Source organism: Schistocerca gregaria, unplaced genomic scaffold, assembly GCF_023897955.1.
Source record: "Schistocerca gregaria isolate iqSchGreg1 unplaced genomic scaffold, iqSchGreg1.2 ptg001274l, whole genome shotgun sequence".
Lineage (NCBI taxonomy): Eukaryota > Metazoa > Arthropoda > Insecta > Orthoptera > Acrididae > Schistocerca > Schistocerca gregaria.
The window spans coordinates 1-19,487 of record NW_026062587.1 but is presented as its reverse complement, the minus strand read 5'-3'; the positions used below and the strand labels follow the sequence as shown (position 1 = coordinate 19,487).

The 19,487-nt window shown below is 51.3% G+C and overlaps 14 non-coding genes across 14 annotated transcripts; all 14 read left to right on the top strand.

Moving 5' to 3' along the window:
• Positions 1-350: 350 nt before the first annotated feature.
• On the top strand, positions 351-469 carry LOC126330236 (5S ribosomal RNA). The gene has a single exon (XR_007562823.1). It is a non-coding gene; the product is annotated as a 5S ribosomal RNA (ribosomal RNA).
• Positions 470-1,753: 1,284 nt separating this feature from the next.
• On the top strand, positions 1,754-1,872 carry LOC126330235 (5S ribosomal RNA). The gene has a single exon (XR_007562822.1). It is a non-coding gene; the product is annotated as a 5S ribosomal RNA (ribosomal RNA).
• A 1,284-nt stretch (positions 1,873-3,156) lies between these two features.
• On the top strand, positions 3,157-3,275 carry LOC126330234 (5S ribosomal RNA). Its single transcript, XR_007562821.1, has one exon. It is a non-coding gene; the product is annotated as a 5S ribosomal RNA (ribosomal RNA).
• Positions 3,276-4,559: 1,284 nt separating this feature from the next.
• On the top strand, positions 4,560-4,678 carry LOC126330233 (5S ribosomal RNA). Its single transcript, XR_007562820.1, has one exon. It is a non-coding gene; the product is annotated as a 5S ribosomal RNA (ribosomal RNA).
• Positions 4,679-5,962: 1,284 nt separating this feature from the next.
• LOC126330232 (5S ribosomal RNA) lies at positions 5,963-6,081 on the top strand. Its single transcript, XR_007562819.1, has one exon. It is a non-coding gene; the product is annotated as a 5S ribosomal RNA (ribosomal RNA).
• Positions 6,082-7,366: 1,285 nt separating this feature from the next.
• Positions 7,367-7,485, top strand: LOC126330231 (5S ribosomal RNA). The gene has a single exon (XR_007562818.1). It is a non-coding gene; the product is annotated as a 5S ribosomal RNA (ribosomal RNA).
• Positions 7,486-8,772: 1,287 nt separating this feature from the next.
• Positions 8,773-8,891, top strand: LOC126330230 (5S ribosomal RNA). The gene has a single exon (XR_007562817.1). It is a non-coding gene; the product is annotated as a 5S ribosomal RNA (ribosomal RNA).
• Positions 8,892-10,178: 1,287 nt separating this feature from the next.
• Positions 10,179-10,297, top strand: LOC126330261 (5S ribosomal RNA). The gene has a single exon (XR_007562847.1). It is a non-coding gene; the product is annotated as a 5S ribosomal RNA (ribosomal RNA).
• A 1,300-nt stretch (positions 10,298-11,597) lies between these two features.
• Positions 11,598-11,716, top strand: LOC126330258 (5S ribosomal RNA). The gene has a single exon (XR_007562844.1). It is a non-coding gene; the product is annotated as a 5S ribosomal RNA (ribosomal RNA).
• A 1,292-nt stretch (positions 11,717-13,008) lies between these two features.
• LOC126330260 (5S ribosomal RNA) lies at positions 13,009-13,127 on the top strand. Its single transcript, XR_007562846.1, has one exon. It is a non-coding gene; the product is annotated as a 5S ribosomal RNA (ribosomal RNA).
• A 1,288-nt stretch (positions 13,128-14,415) lies between these two features.
• On the top strand, positions 14,416-14,534 carry LOC126330252 (5S ribosomal RNA). Its single transcript, XR_007562838.1, has one exon. It is a non-coding gene; the product is annotated as a 5S ribosomal RNA (ribosomal RNA).
• A 1,287-nt stretch (positions 14,535-15,821) lies between these two features.
• On the top strand, positions 15,822-15,940 carry LOC126330256 (5S ribosomal RNA). Its single transcript, XR_007562842.1, has one exon. It is a non-coding gene; the product is annotated as a 5S ribosomal RNA (ribosomal RNA).
• Positions 15,941-17,235: 1,295 nt separating this feature from the next.
• LOC126330240 (5S ribosomal RNA) lies at positions 17,236-17,354 on the top strand. The gene has a single exon (XR_007562827.1). It is a non-coding gene; the product is annotated as a 5S ribosomal RNA (ribosomal RNA).
• A 1,292-nt stretch (positions 17,355-18,646) lies between these two features.
• Positions 18,647-18,765, top strand: LOC126330229 (5S ribosomal RNA). Its single transcript, XR_007562816.1, has one exon. It is a non-coding gene; the product is annotated as a 5S ribosomal RNA (ribosomal RNA).
• The last annotated feature ends 722 nt before the right edge of the window (positions 18,766-19,487 follow it).

Below are 19,487 nucleotides of genomic sequence, written 5' to 3'. Positions count from 1 at the left end.
GAAGCGCGACGCGTGTCAGGCAGGTGAGAACGCTTCTCTCGGTCCAGCAGGACACCGCCACACCCCGCGCACTCCACCCGCCGCCCGGCCGCGCGCAATCCCTGCGACGGACAACAATAACAAGGTGCGTCTCCCGCGAGTGTCGGAGGCCGCACGAACCAAACGAATGACAGGAGGTGCAACGAGCAGCTGTGTTGTGCGTCTGACCCACGTGGCGGCGCGCAGCACTGCGCGTCGCCTTCGAGGTGGAAGGACGTGCTTTGCGTCAAATGTGCCACCGAAAATGGCGATTGCGTGTATTGGGAGGAGAGGCGAAGCCTTCTTGTGCCGTGCGGCTACAGTATAAGGACGCCAACGGCCATACCATGTTGAATGCACCGGTTCTCGTCCGATCACCGAAGTTAAGCAACATCGGGCCCGGTTAGTACTTGGATGGGTGACCGCCTGGGAACACCGGGTGCTGTTGGCTCCCTCTCTTCTTTTAAATTTTATGTCACTACACCTGCCAGCCCTCTTTTCATACAAACTGTCAGGTGCGACAAAGATGCTTCCACAAGCATTTTAAACTACTGTATTAAACGTAAGATGCGAAATTACAGTAATGAACTCAGTTTGTACAAGAATGCGCGGAGGAAGAGTGCTAGGAACTCGTTGAAAATAACGAAACACTGCGAATCGACAGATGTGCTCTTGAAATGCGTCAGAGCCTACTGTTTTGTAGGAGCGCTAAATTCCAAAAAGTAACTACATTAAAAAAAAACCTGTTCCCGTCCGACCACCGAAGATAAGCAACAGTGTTTATATTCGGATCGGCGACCGCCTGGGAACTCTGGCTGTCTTCATTTCTTGCTTTCTTGTCGCTACCCCTGACAGCCGTTTTTTCATGCTACCTTTCTCATGTGACAAAGATGCTTCCATACTGATTTTAAACTATCGTAAGGTACGATATTAAGGAACTCAGTTTGAAAAGAGTGCGCCAAGGAAGACTTCCAAAGAGTCTCTGGAAATAACAAAACAGTATGAAGTGACAGAAATGTTGTGAAATACGTCAGGGCATATTGTTTTGTAGCAGTGCACAACGGCAAATTTGTAAACAAAAATTTACCTTTCGTCGCTACAAGAGATGGATACTTTGTCGAAAAGCCTGTGTCTTGTGTGCATGTTTTCGCACCTTTCCGCGGCACGGCGCGGCACAGAGCTGCTCTGGTAGCTCCGAACGGCCGCACACGTCGCCTCGGACACGCCGGTTCGGCCCGCGCAAATCTCGCAGATGTTCCTCGTGCTTGTGCTGTCATATGGACCGCGACCCGAGCGGCAGCGAGCGGCAGTCGAGCAAAGTCGGGACAAGTCGGGACGGAAGGTGACAGCTGATTATGCACCGTATCGAATTACGCAAATATCTAGAAGCGCGACGCGTGTCAGGCAGGTGAGAACGCTTCTCTCGGTCCAGCAGGACACCGCCACACCCCGCGCACTCCACCCGCCGCCCGGCCGCGCGCAATCCCTGCGACGGACAACAATAACAAGGTGCGTCTCCCGCGAGTGTCGGAGGCCGCACGAACCAAACGAATGACAGGAGGTGCAACGAGCAGCTGTGTTGTGCGTCTGACCCACGTGGCGGCGCGCAGCACTGCGCGTCGCCTTCGAGGTGGAAGGACGTGCTTTGCGTCAAATGTGCCACCGAAAATGGCGATTGCGTGTATTGGGAGGAGAGGCGAAGCCTTCTTGTGCCGTGCGGCTACAGTATAAGGACGCCAACGGCCATACCATGTTGAATGCACCGGTTCTCGTCCGATCACCGAAGTTAAGCAACATCGGGCCCGGTTAGTACTTGGATGGGTGACCGCCTGGGAACACCGGGTGCTGTTGGCTCCCTCTCTTCTTTTAAATTTTATGTCACTACACCTGCCAGCCCTCTTTTCATACAAACTGTCAGGTGCGACAAAGATGCTTCCACAAGCATTTTAAACTACTGTATTAAACGTAAGATGCGAAATTACAGTAACGAACTCAGTTTGTACAAGAATGCGCGGAGGAAGAGTGCTAGGAACTCGTTGAAAATAACGAAACACTGCGAATCGACAGATGTGCTCTTGAAATGCGTCAGAGCCTACTGTTTTGTAGGAGCGCTAAATTCCAAAAAGTAACTACATTAAAAAAAAACCTGTTCCCGTCCGACCACCGAAGATAAGCAACAGTGTTTATATTCGGATCGGCGACCGCCTGGGAACTCTGGCTGTCTTCATTTCTTGCTTTCTTGTCGCTACCCCTGACAGCCGTTTTTTCATGCTACCTTTCTCATGTGACAAAGATGCTTCCATACTGATTTTAAACTATCGTAAGGTACGATATTAAGGAACTCAGTTTGAAAAGAGTGCGCCAAGGAAGACTTCCAAAGAGTCTCTGGAAATAACAAAACAGTATGAAGTGACAGAAATGTTGTGAAATACGTCAGGGCATATTGTTTTGTAGCAGTGCACAACGGCAAATTTGTAAACAAAAATTTACCTTTCGTCGCTACAAGAGATGGATACTTTGTCGAAAAGCCTGTGTCTTGTGTGCATGTTTTCGCACCTTTCCGCGGCACGGCGCGGCACAGAGCTGCTCTGGTAGCTCCGAACGGCCGCACACGTCGCCTCGGACACGCCGGTTCGGCCCGCGCAAATCTCGCAGATGTTCCTCGTGCTTGTGCTGTCATATGGACCGCGACCCGAGCGGCAGCGAGCGGCAGTCGAGCAAAGTCGGGACAAGTCGGGACGGAAGGTGACAGCCGATTATGCACCGTATCGAATTACGCAAATATCTAGAAGCGCGACGCGTGTCAGGCAGGTGAGAACGCTTCTCTCGGTCCAGCAGGACACCGCCACACCCCGCGCACTCCACCCGCCGCCCGGCCGCGCGCAATCCCTGCGACGGACAACAATAACAAGGTGCGTCTCCCGCGAGTGTCGGAGGCCGCACGAACCAAACGAATGACAGGAGGTGCAACGAGCAGCTGTGTTGTGCGTCTGACCCACGTGGCGGCGCGCAGCACTGCGCGTCGCCTTCGAGGTGGAAGGACGTGCTTTGCGTCAAATGTGCCACCGAAAATGGCGATTGCGTGTATTGGGAGGAGAGGCGAAGCCTTCTTGTGCCGTGCGGCTACAGTATAAGGACGCCAACGGCCATACCATGTTGAATGCACCGGTTCTCGTCCGATCACCGAAGTTAAGCAACATCGGGCCCGGTTAGTACTTGGATGGGTGACCGCCTGGGAACACCGGGTGCTGTTGGCTCCCTCTCTTCTTTTAAATTTTATGTCACTACACCTGCCAGCCCTCTTTTCATACAAACTGTCAGGTGCGACAAAGATGCTTCCACAAGCATTTTAAACTACTGTATTAAACGTAAGATGCGAAATTACAGTAATGAACTCAGTTTGTACAAGAATGCGCGGAGGAAGAGTGCTAGGAACTCGTTGAAAATAACGAAACACTGCGAATCGACAGATGTGCTCTTGAAATGCGTCAGAGCCTACTGTTTTGTAGGAGCGCTAAATTCCAAAAAGTAACTACATTAAAAAAAAACCTGTTCCCGTCCGACCACCGAAGATAAGCAACAGTGTTTATATTCGGATCGGCGACCGCCTGGGAACTCTGGCTGTCTTCATTTCTTGCTTTCTTGTCGCTACCCCTGACAGCCGTTTTTTCATGCTACCTTTCTCATGTGACAAAGATGCTTCCATACTGATTTTAAACTATCGTAAGGTACGATATTAAGGAACTCAGTTTGAAAAGAGTGCGCCAAGGAAGACTTCCAAAGAGTCTCTGGAAATAACAAAACAGTATGAAGTGACAGAAATGTTGTGAAATACGTCAGGGCATATTGTTTTGTAGCAGTGCACAACGGCAAATTTGTAAACAAAAATTTACCTTTCGTCGCTACAAGAGATGGATACTTTGTCGAAAAGCCTGTGTCTTGTGTGCATGTTTTCGCACCTTTCCGCGGCACGGCGCGGCACAGAGCTGCTCTGGTAGCTCCGAACGGCCGCACACGTCGCCTCGGACACGCCGGTTCGGCCCGCGCAAATCTCGCAGATGTTCCTCGTGCTTGTGCTGTCATATGGACCGCGACCCGAGCGGCAGCGAGCGGCAGTCGAGCAAAGTCGGGACAAGTCGGGACGGAAGGTGACAGCTGATTATGCACCGTATCGAATTACGCAAATATCTAGAAGCGCGACGCGTGTCAGGCAGGTGAGAACGCTTCTCTCGGTCCAGCAGGACACCGCCACACCCCGCGCACTCCACCCGCCGCCCGGCCGCGCGCAATCCCTGCGACGGACAACAATAACAAGGTGCGTCTCCCGCGAGTGTCGGAGGCCGCACGAACCAAACGAATGACAGGAGGTGCAACGAGCAGCTGTGTTGTGCGTCTGACCCACGTGGCGGCGCGCAGCACTGCGCGTCGCCTTCGAGGTGGAAGGACGTGCTTTGCGTCAAATGTGCCACCGAAAATGGCGATTGCGTGTATTGGGAGGAGAGGCGAAGCCTTCTTGTGCCGTGCGGCTACAGTATAAGGACGCCAACGGCCATACCATGTTGAATGCACCGGTTCTCGTCCGATCACCGAAGTTAAGCAACATCGGGCCCGGTTAGTACTTGGATGGGTGACCGCCTGGGAACACCGGGTGCTGTTGGCTCCCTCTCTTCTTTTAAATTTTATGTCACTACACCTGCCAGCCCTCTTTTCATACAAACTGTCAGGTGCGACAAAGATGCTTCCACAAGCATTTTAAACTACTGTATTAAACGTAAGATGCGAAATTACAGTAATGAACTCAGTTTGTACAAGAATGCGCGGAGGAAGAGTGCTAGGAACTCGTTGAAAATAACGAAACACTGCGAATCGACAGATGTGCTCTTGAAATGCGTCAGAGCCTACTGTTTTGTAGGAGCGCTAAATTCCAAAAAGTAACTACATTAAAAAAAAACCTGTTCCCGTCCGACCACCGAAGATAAGCAACAGTGTTTATATTCGGATCGGCGACCGCCTGGGAACTCTGGCTGTCTTCATTTCTTGCTTTCTTGTCGCTACCCCTGACAGCCGTTTTTTCATGCTACCTTTCTCATGTGACAAAGATGCTTCCATACTGATTTTAAACTATCGTAAGGTACGATATTAAGGAACTCAGTTTGAAAAGAGTGCGCCAAGGAAGACTTCCAAAGAGTCTCTGGAAATAACAAAACAGTATGAAGTGACAGAAATGTTGTGAAATACGTCAGGGCATATTGTTTTGTAGCAGTGCACAACGGCAAATTTGTAAACAAAAATTTACCTTTCGTCGCTACAAGAGATGGATACTTTGTCGAAAAGCCTGTGTCTTGTGTGCATGTTTTCGCACCTTTCCGCGGCACGGCGCGGCACAGAGCTGCTCTGGTAGCTCCGAACGGCCGCACACGTCGCCTCGGACACGCCGGTTCGGCCCGCGCAAATCTCGCAGATGTTCCTCGTGCTTGTGCTGTCATATGGACCGCGACCCGAGCGGCAGCGAGCGGCAGTCGAGCAAAGTCGGGACAAGTCGGGACGGAAGGTGACAGCTGATTATGCACCGTATCGAATTACGCAAATATCTAGAAGCGCGACGCGTGTCAGGCAGGTGAGAACGCTTCTCTCGGTCCAGCAGGACACCGCCACACCCCGCGCACTCCACCCGCCGCCCGGCCGCGCGCAATCCCTGCGACGGACAACAATAACAAGGTGCGTCTCCCGCGAGTGTCGGAGGCCGCACGAACCAAACGAATGACAGGAGGTGCAACGAGCAGCTGTGTTGTGCGTCTGACCCACGTGGCGGCGCGCAGCACTGCGCGTCGCCTTCGAGGTGGAAGGACGTGCTTTGCGTCAAATGTGCCACCGAAAATGGCGATTGCGTGTATTGGGAGGAGAGGCGAAGCCTTCTTGTGCCGTGCGGCTACAGTATAAGGACGCCAACGGCCATACCATGTTGAATGCACCGGTTCTCGTCCGATCACCGAAGTTAAGCAACATCGGGCCCGGTTAGTACTTGGATGGGTGACCGCCTGGGAACACCGGGTGCTGTTGGCTCCCTCTCTTCTTTTAAATTTTATGTCACTACACCTGCCAGCCCTCTTTTCATACAAACTGTCAGGTGCGACAAAGATGCTTCCACAAGCATTTTAAACTACTGTATTAAACGTAAGATGCGAAATTACAGTAATGAACTCAGTTTGTACAAGAATGCGCGGAGGAAGAGTGCTAGGAACTCGTTGAAAATAACGAAACACTGCGAATCGACAGATGTGCTCTTGAAATGCGTCAGAGCCTACTGTTTTGTAGGAGCGCTAAATTCCAAAAAGTAACTACATTAAAAAAAAACCTGTTCCCGTCCGACCACCGAAGATAAGCAACAGTGTTTATATTCGGATCGGCGACCGCCTGGGAACTCTGGCTGTCTTCATTTCTTGCTTTCTTGTCGCTACCCCTGACAGCCGTTTTTTCATGCTACCTTTCTCATGTGACAAAGATGCTTCCATACTGATTTTAAACTATCGTAAGGTACGATATTAAGGAACTCAGTTTGAAAAGAGTGCGCCAAGGAAGACTTCCAAAGAGTCTCTGGAAATAACAAAACAGTATGAAGTGACAGAAATGTTGTGAAATACGTCAGGGCATATTGTTTTGTAGCAGTGCACAACGGCAAATTTGTAAACAAAAATTTACCTTTCGTCGCTACAAGAGATGGATACTTTGTCGAAAAGCCTGTGTCTTGTGTGCATGTTTTCGCACCTTTCCGCGGCACGGCGCGGCACAGAGCTGCTCTGGTAGCTCCGAACGGCCGCACACGTCGCCTCGGACACGACCGGTTCGGCCCGCGCAAATCTCGCAGATGTTCCTCGTGCTTGTGCTGTCATATGGACCGCGACCCGAGCGGCAGCGAGCGGCAGTCGAGCAAAGTCGGGACAAGTCGGGACGGAAGGTGACAGCTGATTATGCACCGTATCGAATTACGCAAATATCTAGAAGCGCGACGCGTGTCAGGCAGGTGAGAACGCTTCTCTCGGTCCAGCAGGACACCGCCACACCCCGCGCACTCCACCCGCCGCCCGGCCGCGCGCAATCCCTGCGACGGACAACAATAACAAGGTGCGTCTCCCGCGAGTGTCGGAGGCCGCACGAACCAAACGAATGACAGGAGGTGCAACGAGCAGCTGTGTTGTGCGTCTGACCCACGTGGCGGCGCGCAGCACTGCGCGTCGCCTTCGAGGTGGAAGGACGTGCTTTGCGTCAAATGTGCCACCGAAAATGGCGATTGCGTGTATTGGGAGGAGAGGCGAAGCCTTCTTGTGCCGTGCGGCTACAGTATAAGGACGCCAACGGCCATACCATGTTGAATGCACCGGTTCTCGTCCGATCACCGAAGTTAAGCAACATCGGGCCCGGTTAGTACTTGGATGGGTGACCGCCTGGGAACACCGGGTGCTGTTGGCTCCCTCTCTTCTTTTAAATTTTATGTCACTACACCTGCCAGCCCTCTTTTCATACAAACTGTCAGGTGCGACAAAGATGCTTCCACAAGCATTTTAAACTACTGTATTAAACGTAAGATGCGAAATTACAGTAATGAACTCAGTTTGTACAAGAATGCGCGGAGGAAGAGTGCTAGGAACTCGTTGAAAATAACGAAACACTGCGAATCGACAGATGTGCTCTTGAAATGCGTCAGAGCCTACTGTTTTGTAGGAGCGCTAAATTCCAAAAAGTAACTACATTAAAAAAAAACCTGTTCCCGTCCGACCACCGAAGATAAGCAACAGTGTTTATATTCGGATCGGCGACCGCCTGGGAAACTCTGGCTGTCTTCATTTCTTGCTTTCTTGTCGCTACCCCTGACAGCCGTTTTTTCATGCTACCTTTCTCATGTGACAAAGATGCTTCCATACTGATTTTAAACTATCGTAAGGTACGATATTAAGGAACTCAGTTTGAAAAGAGTGCGCCAAGGAAGACTTCCAAAGAGTCTCTGGAAATAACAAAACAGTATGAAGTGACAGAAATGTTGTGAAATACGTCAGGGCATATTGTTTTGTAGCAGTGCACAACGGCAAATTTGTAAACAAAAATTTACCTTTCGTCGCTACAAGAGATGGATACTTTGTCGAAAAGCCTGTGTCTTGTGTGCATGTTTTCGCACCTTTCCGCGGCACGGCGCGGCACAGAGCTGCTCTGGTAGCTCCGAACGGCCGCACACGTCGCCTCGGACACGCCGGTTCGGCCCGCGCAAATCTCGCAGATGTTCCTCGTGCTTGTGCTGTCATATGGACCGCGACCCGAGCGGCAGCGAGCGGCAGTCGAGCAAAGTCGGGACAAGTCGGGACGGAAGGTGACAGCTGATTATGCACCGTATCGAATTACGCAAATATCTAGAAGCGCGACGCGTGTCAGGCAGGTGAGAACGCTTCTCTCGGTCCAGCAGGACACCGCCACACCCCGCGCACTTCCACCCGCCGCCCGGCCGCGCGCAATCCCTGCGACGGACAACAATAACAAGGTGCGTCTCCCGCGAGTGTCGGAGGCCGCACGAACCAAACGAATGACAGGAGGTGCAACGAGCAGCTGTGTTGTGCGTCTGACCCACGTGGCGGCGCGCAGCACTGCGCGTCGCCTTCGAGGTGGAAGGACGTGCTTTGCGTCAAATGTGCCAACCGAAAATGGCGATTGCGTGTATTGGGAGGAGAGGCGAAGCCTTCTTGTGCCGTGCGGCTACAGTATAAGGACGCCAACGGCCATACCATGTTGAATGCACCGGTTCTCGTCCGATCACCGAAGTTAAGCAACATCGGGCCCGGTTAGTACTTGGATGGGTGACCGCCTGGGAACACCGGGTGCTGTTGGCTCCCTCTCTTCTTTTAAATTTTATGTCACTACACCTGCCAGCCCTCTTTTCATACAAACTGTCAGGTGCGACAAAGATGCTTCCACAAGCATTTTAAACTACTGTATTAAACGTAAGATGCGAAATTACAGTAACGAACTCAGTTTGTACAAGAATGCGCGGAGGAAGAGTGCTAGGAACTCGTTGAAAATAACGAAACACTGCGAATCGACAGATGTGCTCTTGAAATGCGTCAGAGCCTACTGTTTTGTAGGAGCGCTAAATTCCAAAAAGTAACTACATTAAAAAAAAACCTGTTCCCGTCCGAACCACCGAAGATAAGCAACAGTGTTTATATTCGGATCGGCGACCGCCTGGGAACTCTGGCTGTCTTCATTTCTTGCTTTCTTGTCGCTACCCCTGACAGCCGTTTTTTCATGCTACCTTTCTCATGTGACAAAGATCTTCCATACTGATTTTAAACTATCGTAAGGTACGATATTAAGGAACTCAGTTTGAAAAGAGTGCGCCAAGGAAGACTTCCAAAGAGTCTCTGGAAATAACAAAACAGTATGAAGTGACAGAAATGTTGTGAAATACGTCAGGGCATATTGTTTTGTAGCAGTGCACAACGGCAAATTTGTAAACAAAAATTTACCTTTCGTCGCTACAAGAGATGGATACTTTGTCGAAAAGCCTGTGTCTTGTGTGCATGTTTTCGCACCTTTCCGCGGCACGGCGCGGCACAGAGCTGCCTCTGGTAGCTCCGAACGGCCGCACACGTCGCCTCGGACACGCCGGTTCGGCCCGCGCAAATCTCGCAGATGTTCCTCGTGCTTGTGCTGTCATATGGACCGCGACCCGAGCGGCAAGCGAGCGGCAGTCGAGCAAAGTCGGGACAAGTCGGGACGGAAGGTGACAGCTGATTATGCACCGTATCGAATTACGCAAATATCTAGAAGCGCGACGCGTGTCAGGCAGGTGAGAACGCTTCTCTCGGTCCAGCAGGACACCGCCACACCCCGCGCACTCCACCCGCCGCCCGGCCCGCGCGCAATCCCTGCGACGGACAACAATAACAAGGTGCGTCTCCCGCGAGTGTCGGAGGCCGCACGAACCAAACGAATGACAGGAGGTGCAACGAGCAGCTGTGTTGTGCGTCTGACCCACGTGGCGGCGCGCAGCACTGCGCGTCGCCTTCGAGGTGGAAGGACGTGCTTTGCGTCAAATGTGCCACCGAAAATGGCGATTGCGTGTATTGGGAGGAGAGGCGAAGCCTTCTTGTGCCGTGCGGCTACAGTATAAGGACGCCAACGGCCATACCATGTTGAATGCACCGGTTCTCGTCCGATCACCGAAGTTAAGCAACATCGGGCCCGGTTAGTACTTGGATGGGTGACCGCCTGGGAACACCGGGTGCTGTTGGCTCCCTCTCTTCTTTTAAATTTTATGTCACTACACCTGCCAGCCCTCTTTTCATACAAACTGTCAGGTGCGACAAAGATGCTTCCACAAGCATTTTAAACTACTGTATTAAACGTAAGATGCGAAATTACAGTAACGAACTCAGTTTGTACAAGAATGCGCGGAGGAAGAGTGCTAGGAACTCGTTGAAAATAACGAAACACTGCGAATCGACAGATGTGCTCTTGAAATGCGTCAGAGCCTACTGTTTTGTAGGAGCGCTAAATTCCAAAAAGTAACTACATTAAAAAAAAACCTGTTCCCGTCCGACCACCGAAGATAAGCAACAGTGTTTATATTCGGATCGGCGACCGCCTGGGAACTCTGGCTGTCTTCATTTCTTGCTTTCTTGTCGCTACCCCTGACAGCCGTTTTTTCATGCTACCTTTAACACGCGATCTAGTGTCATGTGACAAAGATGCTTCCATACTGATTTTAAACTATCGTAAGGTACGATATTAAGGAACTCAGTTTGAAAAGAGTGCGCCAAGGAAGACTTCCAAAGAGTCTCTGGAAATAACAAAACAGTATGAAGTGACAGAAATGTTGTGAAATACGTCAGGGCATATTGTTTTGTAGCAGTGCACAACGGCAAATTTGTAAACAAAAATTTACCTTTCGTCGCTACAAGAGATGGATACTTTGTCGAAAAGCCTGTGTCTTGTGTGCATGTTTTCGCACCTTTCCGCGGCACGGCGCGGCACAGAGCTGCTCTGGTAGCTCCGAACGGCCGCACACGTCGCCTCGGACACGCCGGTTCGGCCCGCGCAAATCTCGCAGATGTTCCTCGTGCTTGTGCTGTCATATGGACCGCGACCCGAGCGGCAGCGAGCGGCAGTCGAGCAAAGTCGGGACAAGTCGGGACGGAAGGTGACAGCTGATTATGCACCGTATCGAATTACGCAAATATCTAGAAGCGCGACGCGTGTCAGGCAGGTGAGAACGCTTCTCTCGGTCCAGCAGGACACCGCCACACCCCGCGCACTCCACCCGCCGCCCGGCCGCGCGCAATCCCTGCGACGGACAAACAATAACAAGGTGCGTCTCCCGCGAGTGTCGGAGGCCGCACGAACCAAACGAATGACAGGAGGTGCAACGAGCAGCTGTGTTGTGCGTCTGACCCACGTGGCGGCGCGCAGCACTGCGCGTCGCCTTCGAGGTGGAAGGACGTGCTTTGCGTCAAATGTGCCACCGAAAATGGCGATTGCGTGTATTGGGAGGAGAGGCGAAGCCTTCTTGTGCCGTGCGGCTACAGTATAAGGACGCCAACGGCCATACCATGTTGAATGCACCGGTTCTCGTCCGATCACCGAAAGTTAAGCAACATCGGGCCGGTTAGTACTTGGATGGGTGACCGCCTGGGAACACCGGGTGCTGTTGGCTCCCTCTCTTCTTTTAAATTTTATGTCACTACACCTGCCAGCCCTCTTTTCATACAAACTGTCAGGTGCGACAAAAGATGCTTCCACAAGCATTTTAAAACTACTGTATTAAACGTAAGATGCGAAATTACAGTAACGAACTCAGTTTGTACAAGAATGCGCGGAGGAAGAGTGCTAGGAACTCGTTGAAAATAACGAAACACTGCGAATCGACAGATGTGCTCTTGAAATGCGTCAGAGCCTACTGTTTTGTAGGAGCGCTAAATTCCAAAAAGTAACTACATTAAAAAAAAAAACCTGTTCCCGTCCGACCACCGAAGATAAGCAACAGTGTTTATATTCGGATCGGCGACCGCCTGGGAACTCTGGCTGTCTTCATTTCTTGCTTTCTTGTCGCTACCCCTGACAGCCGTTTTTTCATGCTACCTTTCTCATGTGACAAAGATGCTTCCATACTGATTTTAAAACTATCGTAAGGTACGATATTAAGGAACTCAGTTTGAAAAGAGTGCGCCAAGGAAGACTTCCAAAGAGTCTCTGGAAATAAACAAAACAGTATGAAGTGACAGAAATGTTGTGAAATACGTCAGGGCATATTGTTTTGTAGCAGTGCACAACGGCAAATTTGTAAACAAAAATTTACCTTTCGTCGCTACAAGAGATGGATACTTTGTCGAAAAGCCTGTGTCTTGTGTGCATGTTTTCGCACCTTTCCGCGGCACGGCGCGGCACAGAGCTGCTCTGGTAGCTCCGAACGGCCGCACACGTCGCCTCGGACACGCCGGTTCGGCCCGCGCAAATCTCGCAGATGTTCCTCGTGCTTGTGCTGTCATATGGACCGCGACCCGAGCGGCAGCGAGCGGCAGTCGAGCAAAGTCGGGACAAGTCGGGACGGAAGGTGACAGCTGATTATGCACCGTATCGAATTACGCAAATATCTAGAAGCGCGACGCGTGTCAGGCAGGTGAGAACGCTTCTCTCGGTCCAGCAGGACACCGCCACACCCCCGCGCACTCCACCCGCCGCCCGGCCGCGCGCAATCCCTGCGACGGACAACAATAACAAGGTGCGTCTCCCCGCGAGTGTCGGAGGCCGCACGAACCAAACGAATGACAGGAGGTGCAACGAGCAGCTGTGTTGTGCGTCTGACCCACGTGGCGGCGCGCAGCACTGCGCGTCGCCTTCGAGGTGGAAGGACGTGCTTTGCGTCAAATGTGCCACCGAAAATGGCGATTGCGTGTATTGGGAGGAGAGGCGAAGCCTTCTTGTGCCGTGCGGCTACAGTATAAGGACGCCAACGGCCATACCATGTTGAATGCACCGGTTCTCGTCCGATCACCGAAGTTAAGCAACATCGGGCCCGGTTAGTACTTGGATGGGTGACCGCCTGGGAACACCGGGTGCTGTTGGCTCCCTCTCTTCTTTTAAATTTTATGTCACTACACCTGCCAGCCCTCTTTTCATACAAACTGTCAGGTGCGACAAAGATGCTTCCACAAGCATTTTAAACTACTGTATTAAACGTAAGATGCGAAATTACAGTAATGAACTCAGTTTGTACAAGAATGCGCGGAGGAAGAGTGCTAGGAACTCGTTGAAAATAACGAAACACTGCGAATCGACAGATGTGCTCTTGAAATGCGTCAGAGCCTACTGTTTTGTAGGAGCGCTAAATTCCAAAAAGTAACTACATTAAAAAAAAACCTGTTCCCGTCCGACCACCGAAGATAAGCAACAGTGTTTATATTCGGATCGGCGACCGCCTGGGAACTCTGGCTGTCTTCATTTCTTGCTTTCTTGTCGCTACCCACCTGACAGCCGTTTTTTCATGCTACCTTTCTCATGTGACAAAGATGCTTCCATACTGATTTTAAACTATCGTAAGGTACGATATTAAGGAACTCAGTTTGAAAAGAGTGCGCCAAGGAAGACTTCCAAAGAGTCTCTGGAAATAACAAAACAGTATGAAGTGACAGAAATGTTGTGAAATACGTCAGGGCATATTGTTTTGTAGCAGTGCACAACGGCAAATTTGTAAACAAAAATTTACCTTTCGTCGCTACAAGAGATGGATACTTTGTCGAAAAGCCTGTGTCTTGTGTGCATGTTTTCGCACCTTTCCGCGGCACGGCGCGGCACAGAGCTGCTCTGGTAGCTCCGAACGGCCGCACACGTCGCCTCGGACACGCCGGTTCGGCCCGCGCAAATCTCGCAGATGTTCCTCGTGCTTGTGCTGTCATATGGACCGCGACCCGAGCGGCAGCGAGCGGCAGTCGAGCAAAGTCGGGACAAGTCGGGACGGAAGGTGACAGCTGATTATGCACCGTATCGAATTACGCAAATATCTAGAAGCGCGACGCGTGTCAGGCAGGTGAGAACGCTTCTCTCGGTCCAGCAGGACACCGCCACACCCCGCGCACTCCACCCGCCGCCCGGCCGCGCGCAATCCCTGCGACGGACAACAATAACAAGGTGCGTCTCCCCGCGAGTGTCGGAGGCCGCACGAACCAAACGAATGACAGGAGGTGCAACGAGCAGCTGTGTTGTGCGTCTGACCCACGTGGCGGCGCGCAGCACCTGCGCGTCGCCTTCGAGGTGGAAGGACGTGCTTTGCGTCAAATGTGCCACCGAAAATGGCGATTGCGTGTATTGGGAGGAGAGGCGAAGCCTTCTTGTGCCGTGCGGCTACAGTATAAGGACGCCAACGGCCATACCATGTTGAATGCACCGGTTCTCGTCCGATCACCGAAGTTAAGCAACATCGGGCCCGGTTAGTACTTGGATGGGTGACCGCCTGGGAACACCGGGTGCTGTTGGCTCCCTCTCTTCTTTTAAATTTTATGTCACTACACCTGCCAGCCCTCTTTTCATACAAACTGTCAGGTGCGACAAAGATGCTTCCACAAGCATTTTAAACTACTGTATTAAACGTAAGATGCGAAATTACAGTAATGAACTCAGTTTGTACAAGAATGCGCGGAGGAAGAGTGCTAGGAACTCGTTGAAAATAACGAAACACTGCGAATCGACAGATGTGCTCTTGAAATGCGTCAGAGCCTACTGTTTTGTAGGAGCGCTAAATTCCAAAAAGTAACTACATTAAAAAAAAAACCTGTTCCCGTCCGACCACCGAAGATAAGCAACAGTGTTTATATTCGGATCGGCGACCGCCTGGGAACTCTGGCTGTCTTCATTTCTTGCTTTCTTGTCGCTACCCCTGACAGCCGTTTTTTCATGCTACCCTTTCTCATGTGACAAAGATGCTTCCATACTGATTTTAAACTATCGTAAGGTACGATATTAAGGAACTCAGTTTGAAAAGAGTGCGCCAAGGAAGACTTCCAAAGAGTCTCTGGAAATAACAAAACAGTATGAAGTGACAGAAATGTTGTGAAATACGTCAGGGCATATTGTTTTGTAGCAGTGCACAACGGCAAATTTGTAAACAAAAATTTACCTTTCGTCGCTACAAGAGATGGATACTTTGTCGAAAAGCCTGTGTCTTGTGTGCATGTTTTCGCACCTTTCCGCGGCACGGCGCGGCAACAGAGCTGCTCTGGTAGCTCCGAACGGCCGCACACGTCGCCTCGGACACGCCGGTTCGGCCCGCGCAAATCTCGCAGATGTTCCTCGTGCTTGTGCTGTCATATGGACCGCGACCCGAGCGGCAGCGAGCGGCAGTCGAGCAAAGTCGGGACAAGTCGGGACGGAAGGTGACAGCTGATTATGCACCGTATCGAATTACGCAAATATCTAGAAGCGCGACGCGTGTCAGGCAGGTGAGAACGCTTCTCTCGGTCCAGCAGGACACCGCCACACCCCGCGCACTCCACCCGCCGCCCGGCCGCGCGCAATCCCTGCGACGGACAACAATAACAAGGTGCGTCTCCCGCGAGTGTCGGAGGCCGCACGAACCAAACGAATGACAGGAGGTGCAACGAGCAGCTGTGTTGTGCGTCTGACCCACGTGGCGGCGCGCAGCACTGCGCGTCGCCTTCGAGGTGGAAGGACGTGCTTTGCGTCAAATGTGCCACCGAAAATGGCGATTGCGTGTATTGGGAGGAGAGGCGAAGCCTTCTTGTGCCGTGCGGCTACAGTATAAGGACGCCAACGGCCATACCATGTTGAATGCACAGGTTCTCGTCCGATCACCGAAGTTAAGCAACATCGGGCCCGGTTAGTACTTGGATGGGTGACCGCCTGGGAACACCGGGTGCTGTTGGCTCCCCTCTCTTCTTTTAAATTTTATGTCACTACACCTGCCAGACCTCTTTTCATACAAACTGTCAGGTGCGACAAAGATGCTTCCACAAGCATTTTAAACTACTGTATTAAACGTAAGATGCGAAATTACAGTAACGAACTCAGTTTGTACAAGAATGCGCGGAGGAAGAGTGCTAGGAACTCGTTGAAAATAACGAAACACTGCGAATCGACAGATGTGCTCTTGAAATGCGTCAGAGCCTACTGTTTTGTAGGAGCGCTAAATTCCAAAAAGTAACTACATTAAAAAAAAAACCTGTTCCCGTCCGACCACCGAAGATAAGCAACAGTGTTTATATTCGGATCGGCGACCGCCTGGGAACTCTGGCTGTCTTCATTTCTTGCTTTCTTGTCGCTACCCCCTGACAGCCGTTTTTTCATGCTACCTTTCTCATGTGACAAAGATGCTTCCATACTGATTTTAAACTATCGTAAGGTACGATATTAAGGGAACTCAGTTTGAAAAGAGTGCGCCAAGGAAGACTTCCAAAGAGTCTCTGGAAATAACAAAACAGTATGAAGTGACAGAAATGTTGTGAAATACGTCAGGGCATATTGTTTTGTAGCAGTGCACAACGGCAAATTTGTAAACAAAAATTTACCTTTCGTCGCTACAAGAGATGGATACTTTGTCGAAAAGCCTGTGTCTTGTGTGCATGTTTTCGCACCTTTCCGCGGCACGGCGCGGCACAGAGCTGCTCTGGTAGCTCCGAACGGCCGCACACGTCGCCTCGGACACGCCGGTTCGGCCCGCGCAAATCTCGCAGATGTTCCTCGTGCTTGTGCTGTCATATGGACCGCGACCCGAGCGGCAGCGAGCGGCAGTCGAGCAAAGTCGGGACAAGTCGGGACGGAAGGTGACAGCTGATTATGCACCGTATCGAATTACGCAAATATCTAGAAGCGCGACGCGTGTCAGGCAGGTGAGAACGCTTCTCTCGTCCAGCAGGACACCGCCACACCCCCGCGCACTCCACCCCCCCCCGCCGCCCGGCCGCGCGCAATCCCTGCGACGGACAACAATAACAAGGTGCGTCTCCCGCGAGTGTCGGAGGCCGCACGAACCAAACGAATGACAGGAGGTGCAACGAGCAGCTGTGTTGTGCGTCTGACCCCACGTGGCGGCGCGCAGCACTGCGCGTCGCCTTCGAGGTGGAAGGACGTGCTTTGCGTCAAATGTGCCACCGAAAATGGCGATTGCGTGTATTGGGAGGAGAGGCGAAGCCTTCTTGTGCCGTGCGGCTACAGTATAAGGACGCCAACGGCCATACCATGTTGAATGCACCGGTTCTCGTCCGATCACCGAAGTTAAGCAACATCGGGCCCGGTTAGTACTTGGATGGGTGACCGCCTGGGAACACCGGGTGCTGTTGGCTCCCTCTCTTCTTTTAAATTTTATGTCACTACACCTGCCAGCCCTCTTTTCATACAAACTGTCAGGTGCGACAAAGATGCTTCCACAAGCATTTTAAACTACTGTATTAAACGTAAGATGCGAAATTACAGTAACGAAACTCAGTTTGTACAAGAATGCGCGGAGGAAGAGTGCTAGGAACTCGTTTGAAAATAACGAAACACTGCGAATCGACAGATGTGCTCTTGAAATGCGTCAGAGCCTACTGTTTTGTAGGAGCGCTAAATTCCAAAAAGTAACTACATTAAAAAAAAAACCTGTTCCCGTCCGACCACCGAAGATAAGCAACAGTGTTTATATTCGGATCGGCGACCGCCTGGGAACTCTGGCTGTCTTCATTTCTTGCTTTCTTGTCGCTACCCCTGACAGCCGTTTTTTCATGCTACCTTTCTCATGTGACAAAGATGCTTCCATACTGATTTTAAACTATCGTAAGGTACGATATTAAGGAAACTCAGTTTGAAAAGAGTGCGCCAAGGAAGACTTCCAAAGAGTCTCTGGAAATAACAAAACAGTATGAAGTGACAGAAATGTTGTGAAATACGTCAGGGCATATTGTTTTGTAGCAGTGCACAACGGCAAATTTGTAAACAAAAATTTACCTTTCGTCGCTACAAGAGATGGATACTTTGTCGAAAAGCCTGTGTCTTGTGTGCATGTTTTCGCACCTTTCCGCGGCACGGCGCGGCACAGAGCTGCTCTGGTAGCTCCGAACGGCCGCACACGTCGCCTCGGACACGCCGGTTCGGCCCGCGCAAATCTCGCAGATGTTCCTCGTGCTTGTGCTGTCATATGGACCGCGACCCCGAGCGGCAGCGAGCGGCAGTCGAGCAAAGTCGGGACAAGTCGGGACGGAAGGTGACAGCTGATTATGCACCGTATCGAATTACGCAAATATCTAGAAGCGCGACGCGTGTCAGGCAGGTGAGAACGCTTCTCTCGGTCCAGCAGGACACCGCCACACCCCGCGCACTCCACCCGCCGCCTCCGGCCGCGCGCAATCCCTGCGACGGACAACAATAACAAGGTGCGTCTCCCGCGAGTGTCGGAGGGCCGCACGAACCAAACGAATGACAGGAGGTGCAACGAGCAGCTGTGTTGTGCGTCTGACCCACGTGGCGGCGCGCAGCACTGCGCGTCGCCTTCGAGGTGGAAGGACGTGCTTTGCGTCAAATGTGCCACCGAAAATGGCGATTGCGTGTATTGGGAGGAGAGGCGAAGCCTTCTTGTGCCGTGCGGCTACAGTATAAGGACGCCAACGGCCATACCATGTTGAATGCACCGGTTCTCGTCCGATCACCGAAGTTAAGCAACATCGGGCCCGGTTAGTACTTGGATGGGTGACCGCCTGGGAACACCGGGTGCTGTTGGCTCCCTCTCTTCTTTTAAATTTTATGTCACTACACCTGCCAGCCCTCTTTTCATACAAACTGTCAGGTGCGACAAAGATGCTTCCACAAGCATTTTAAACTACTGTATTAAACGTAAGATGCGAAATTACAGTAACGAACTCAGTTTGTACAAGAATGCGCGGAGGAAGAGTGCTAGGAACTCGTTGAAAATAACGAAACACTGCGAATCGACAGATGTGCTCTTGAAATGCGTCAGAGCCTACTGTTTTGTAGGAGCGCTAAATTCCAAAAAGTAACTACATTAAAAAAAAACCTGTTCCCGTCCGACCACCGAAGATAAGCAACAGTGTTTATATTCGGATCGGCGACCGCCTGGGAACTCTGGCTGTCTTCATTTCTTGCTTTCTTGTCGCTACCACCCCTGACAGCCGTTTTTTCATGCTACCTTTCCTCATGTGACAAAGATGCTTCCATACTGATTTTAAACTATCGTAAGGTACGATATTAAGGAACTCAGTTTGAAAAGAGTGCGCCAAGGAAGACTTCCAAAGAGTCTCTGGAAATAACAAAACAGTATGAAGTGACAGAAATGTTGTGAAATACGTCAGGGCATATTGTTTTGTAGCAGTGCACAACGGCAAATTTGTAAACAAAAATTTACCTTTCGTCGCTACAAGAGATGGATACTTTGTCGAAAAGCCTGTGTCTTGTGTGCATGTTTTCGCAATCTGTCTCGCGTGTGT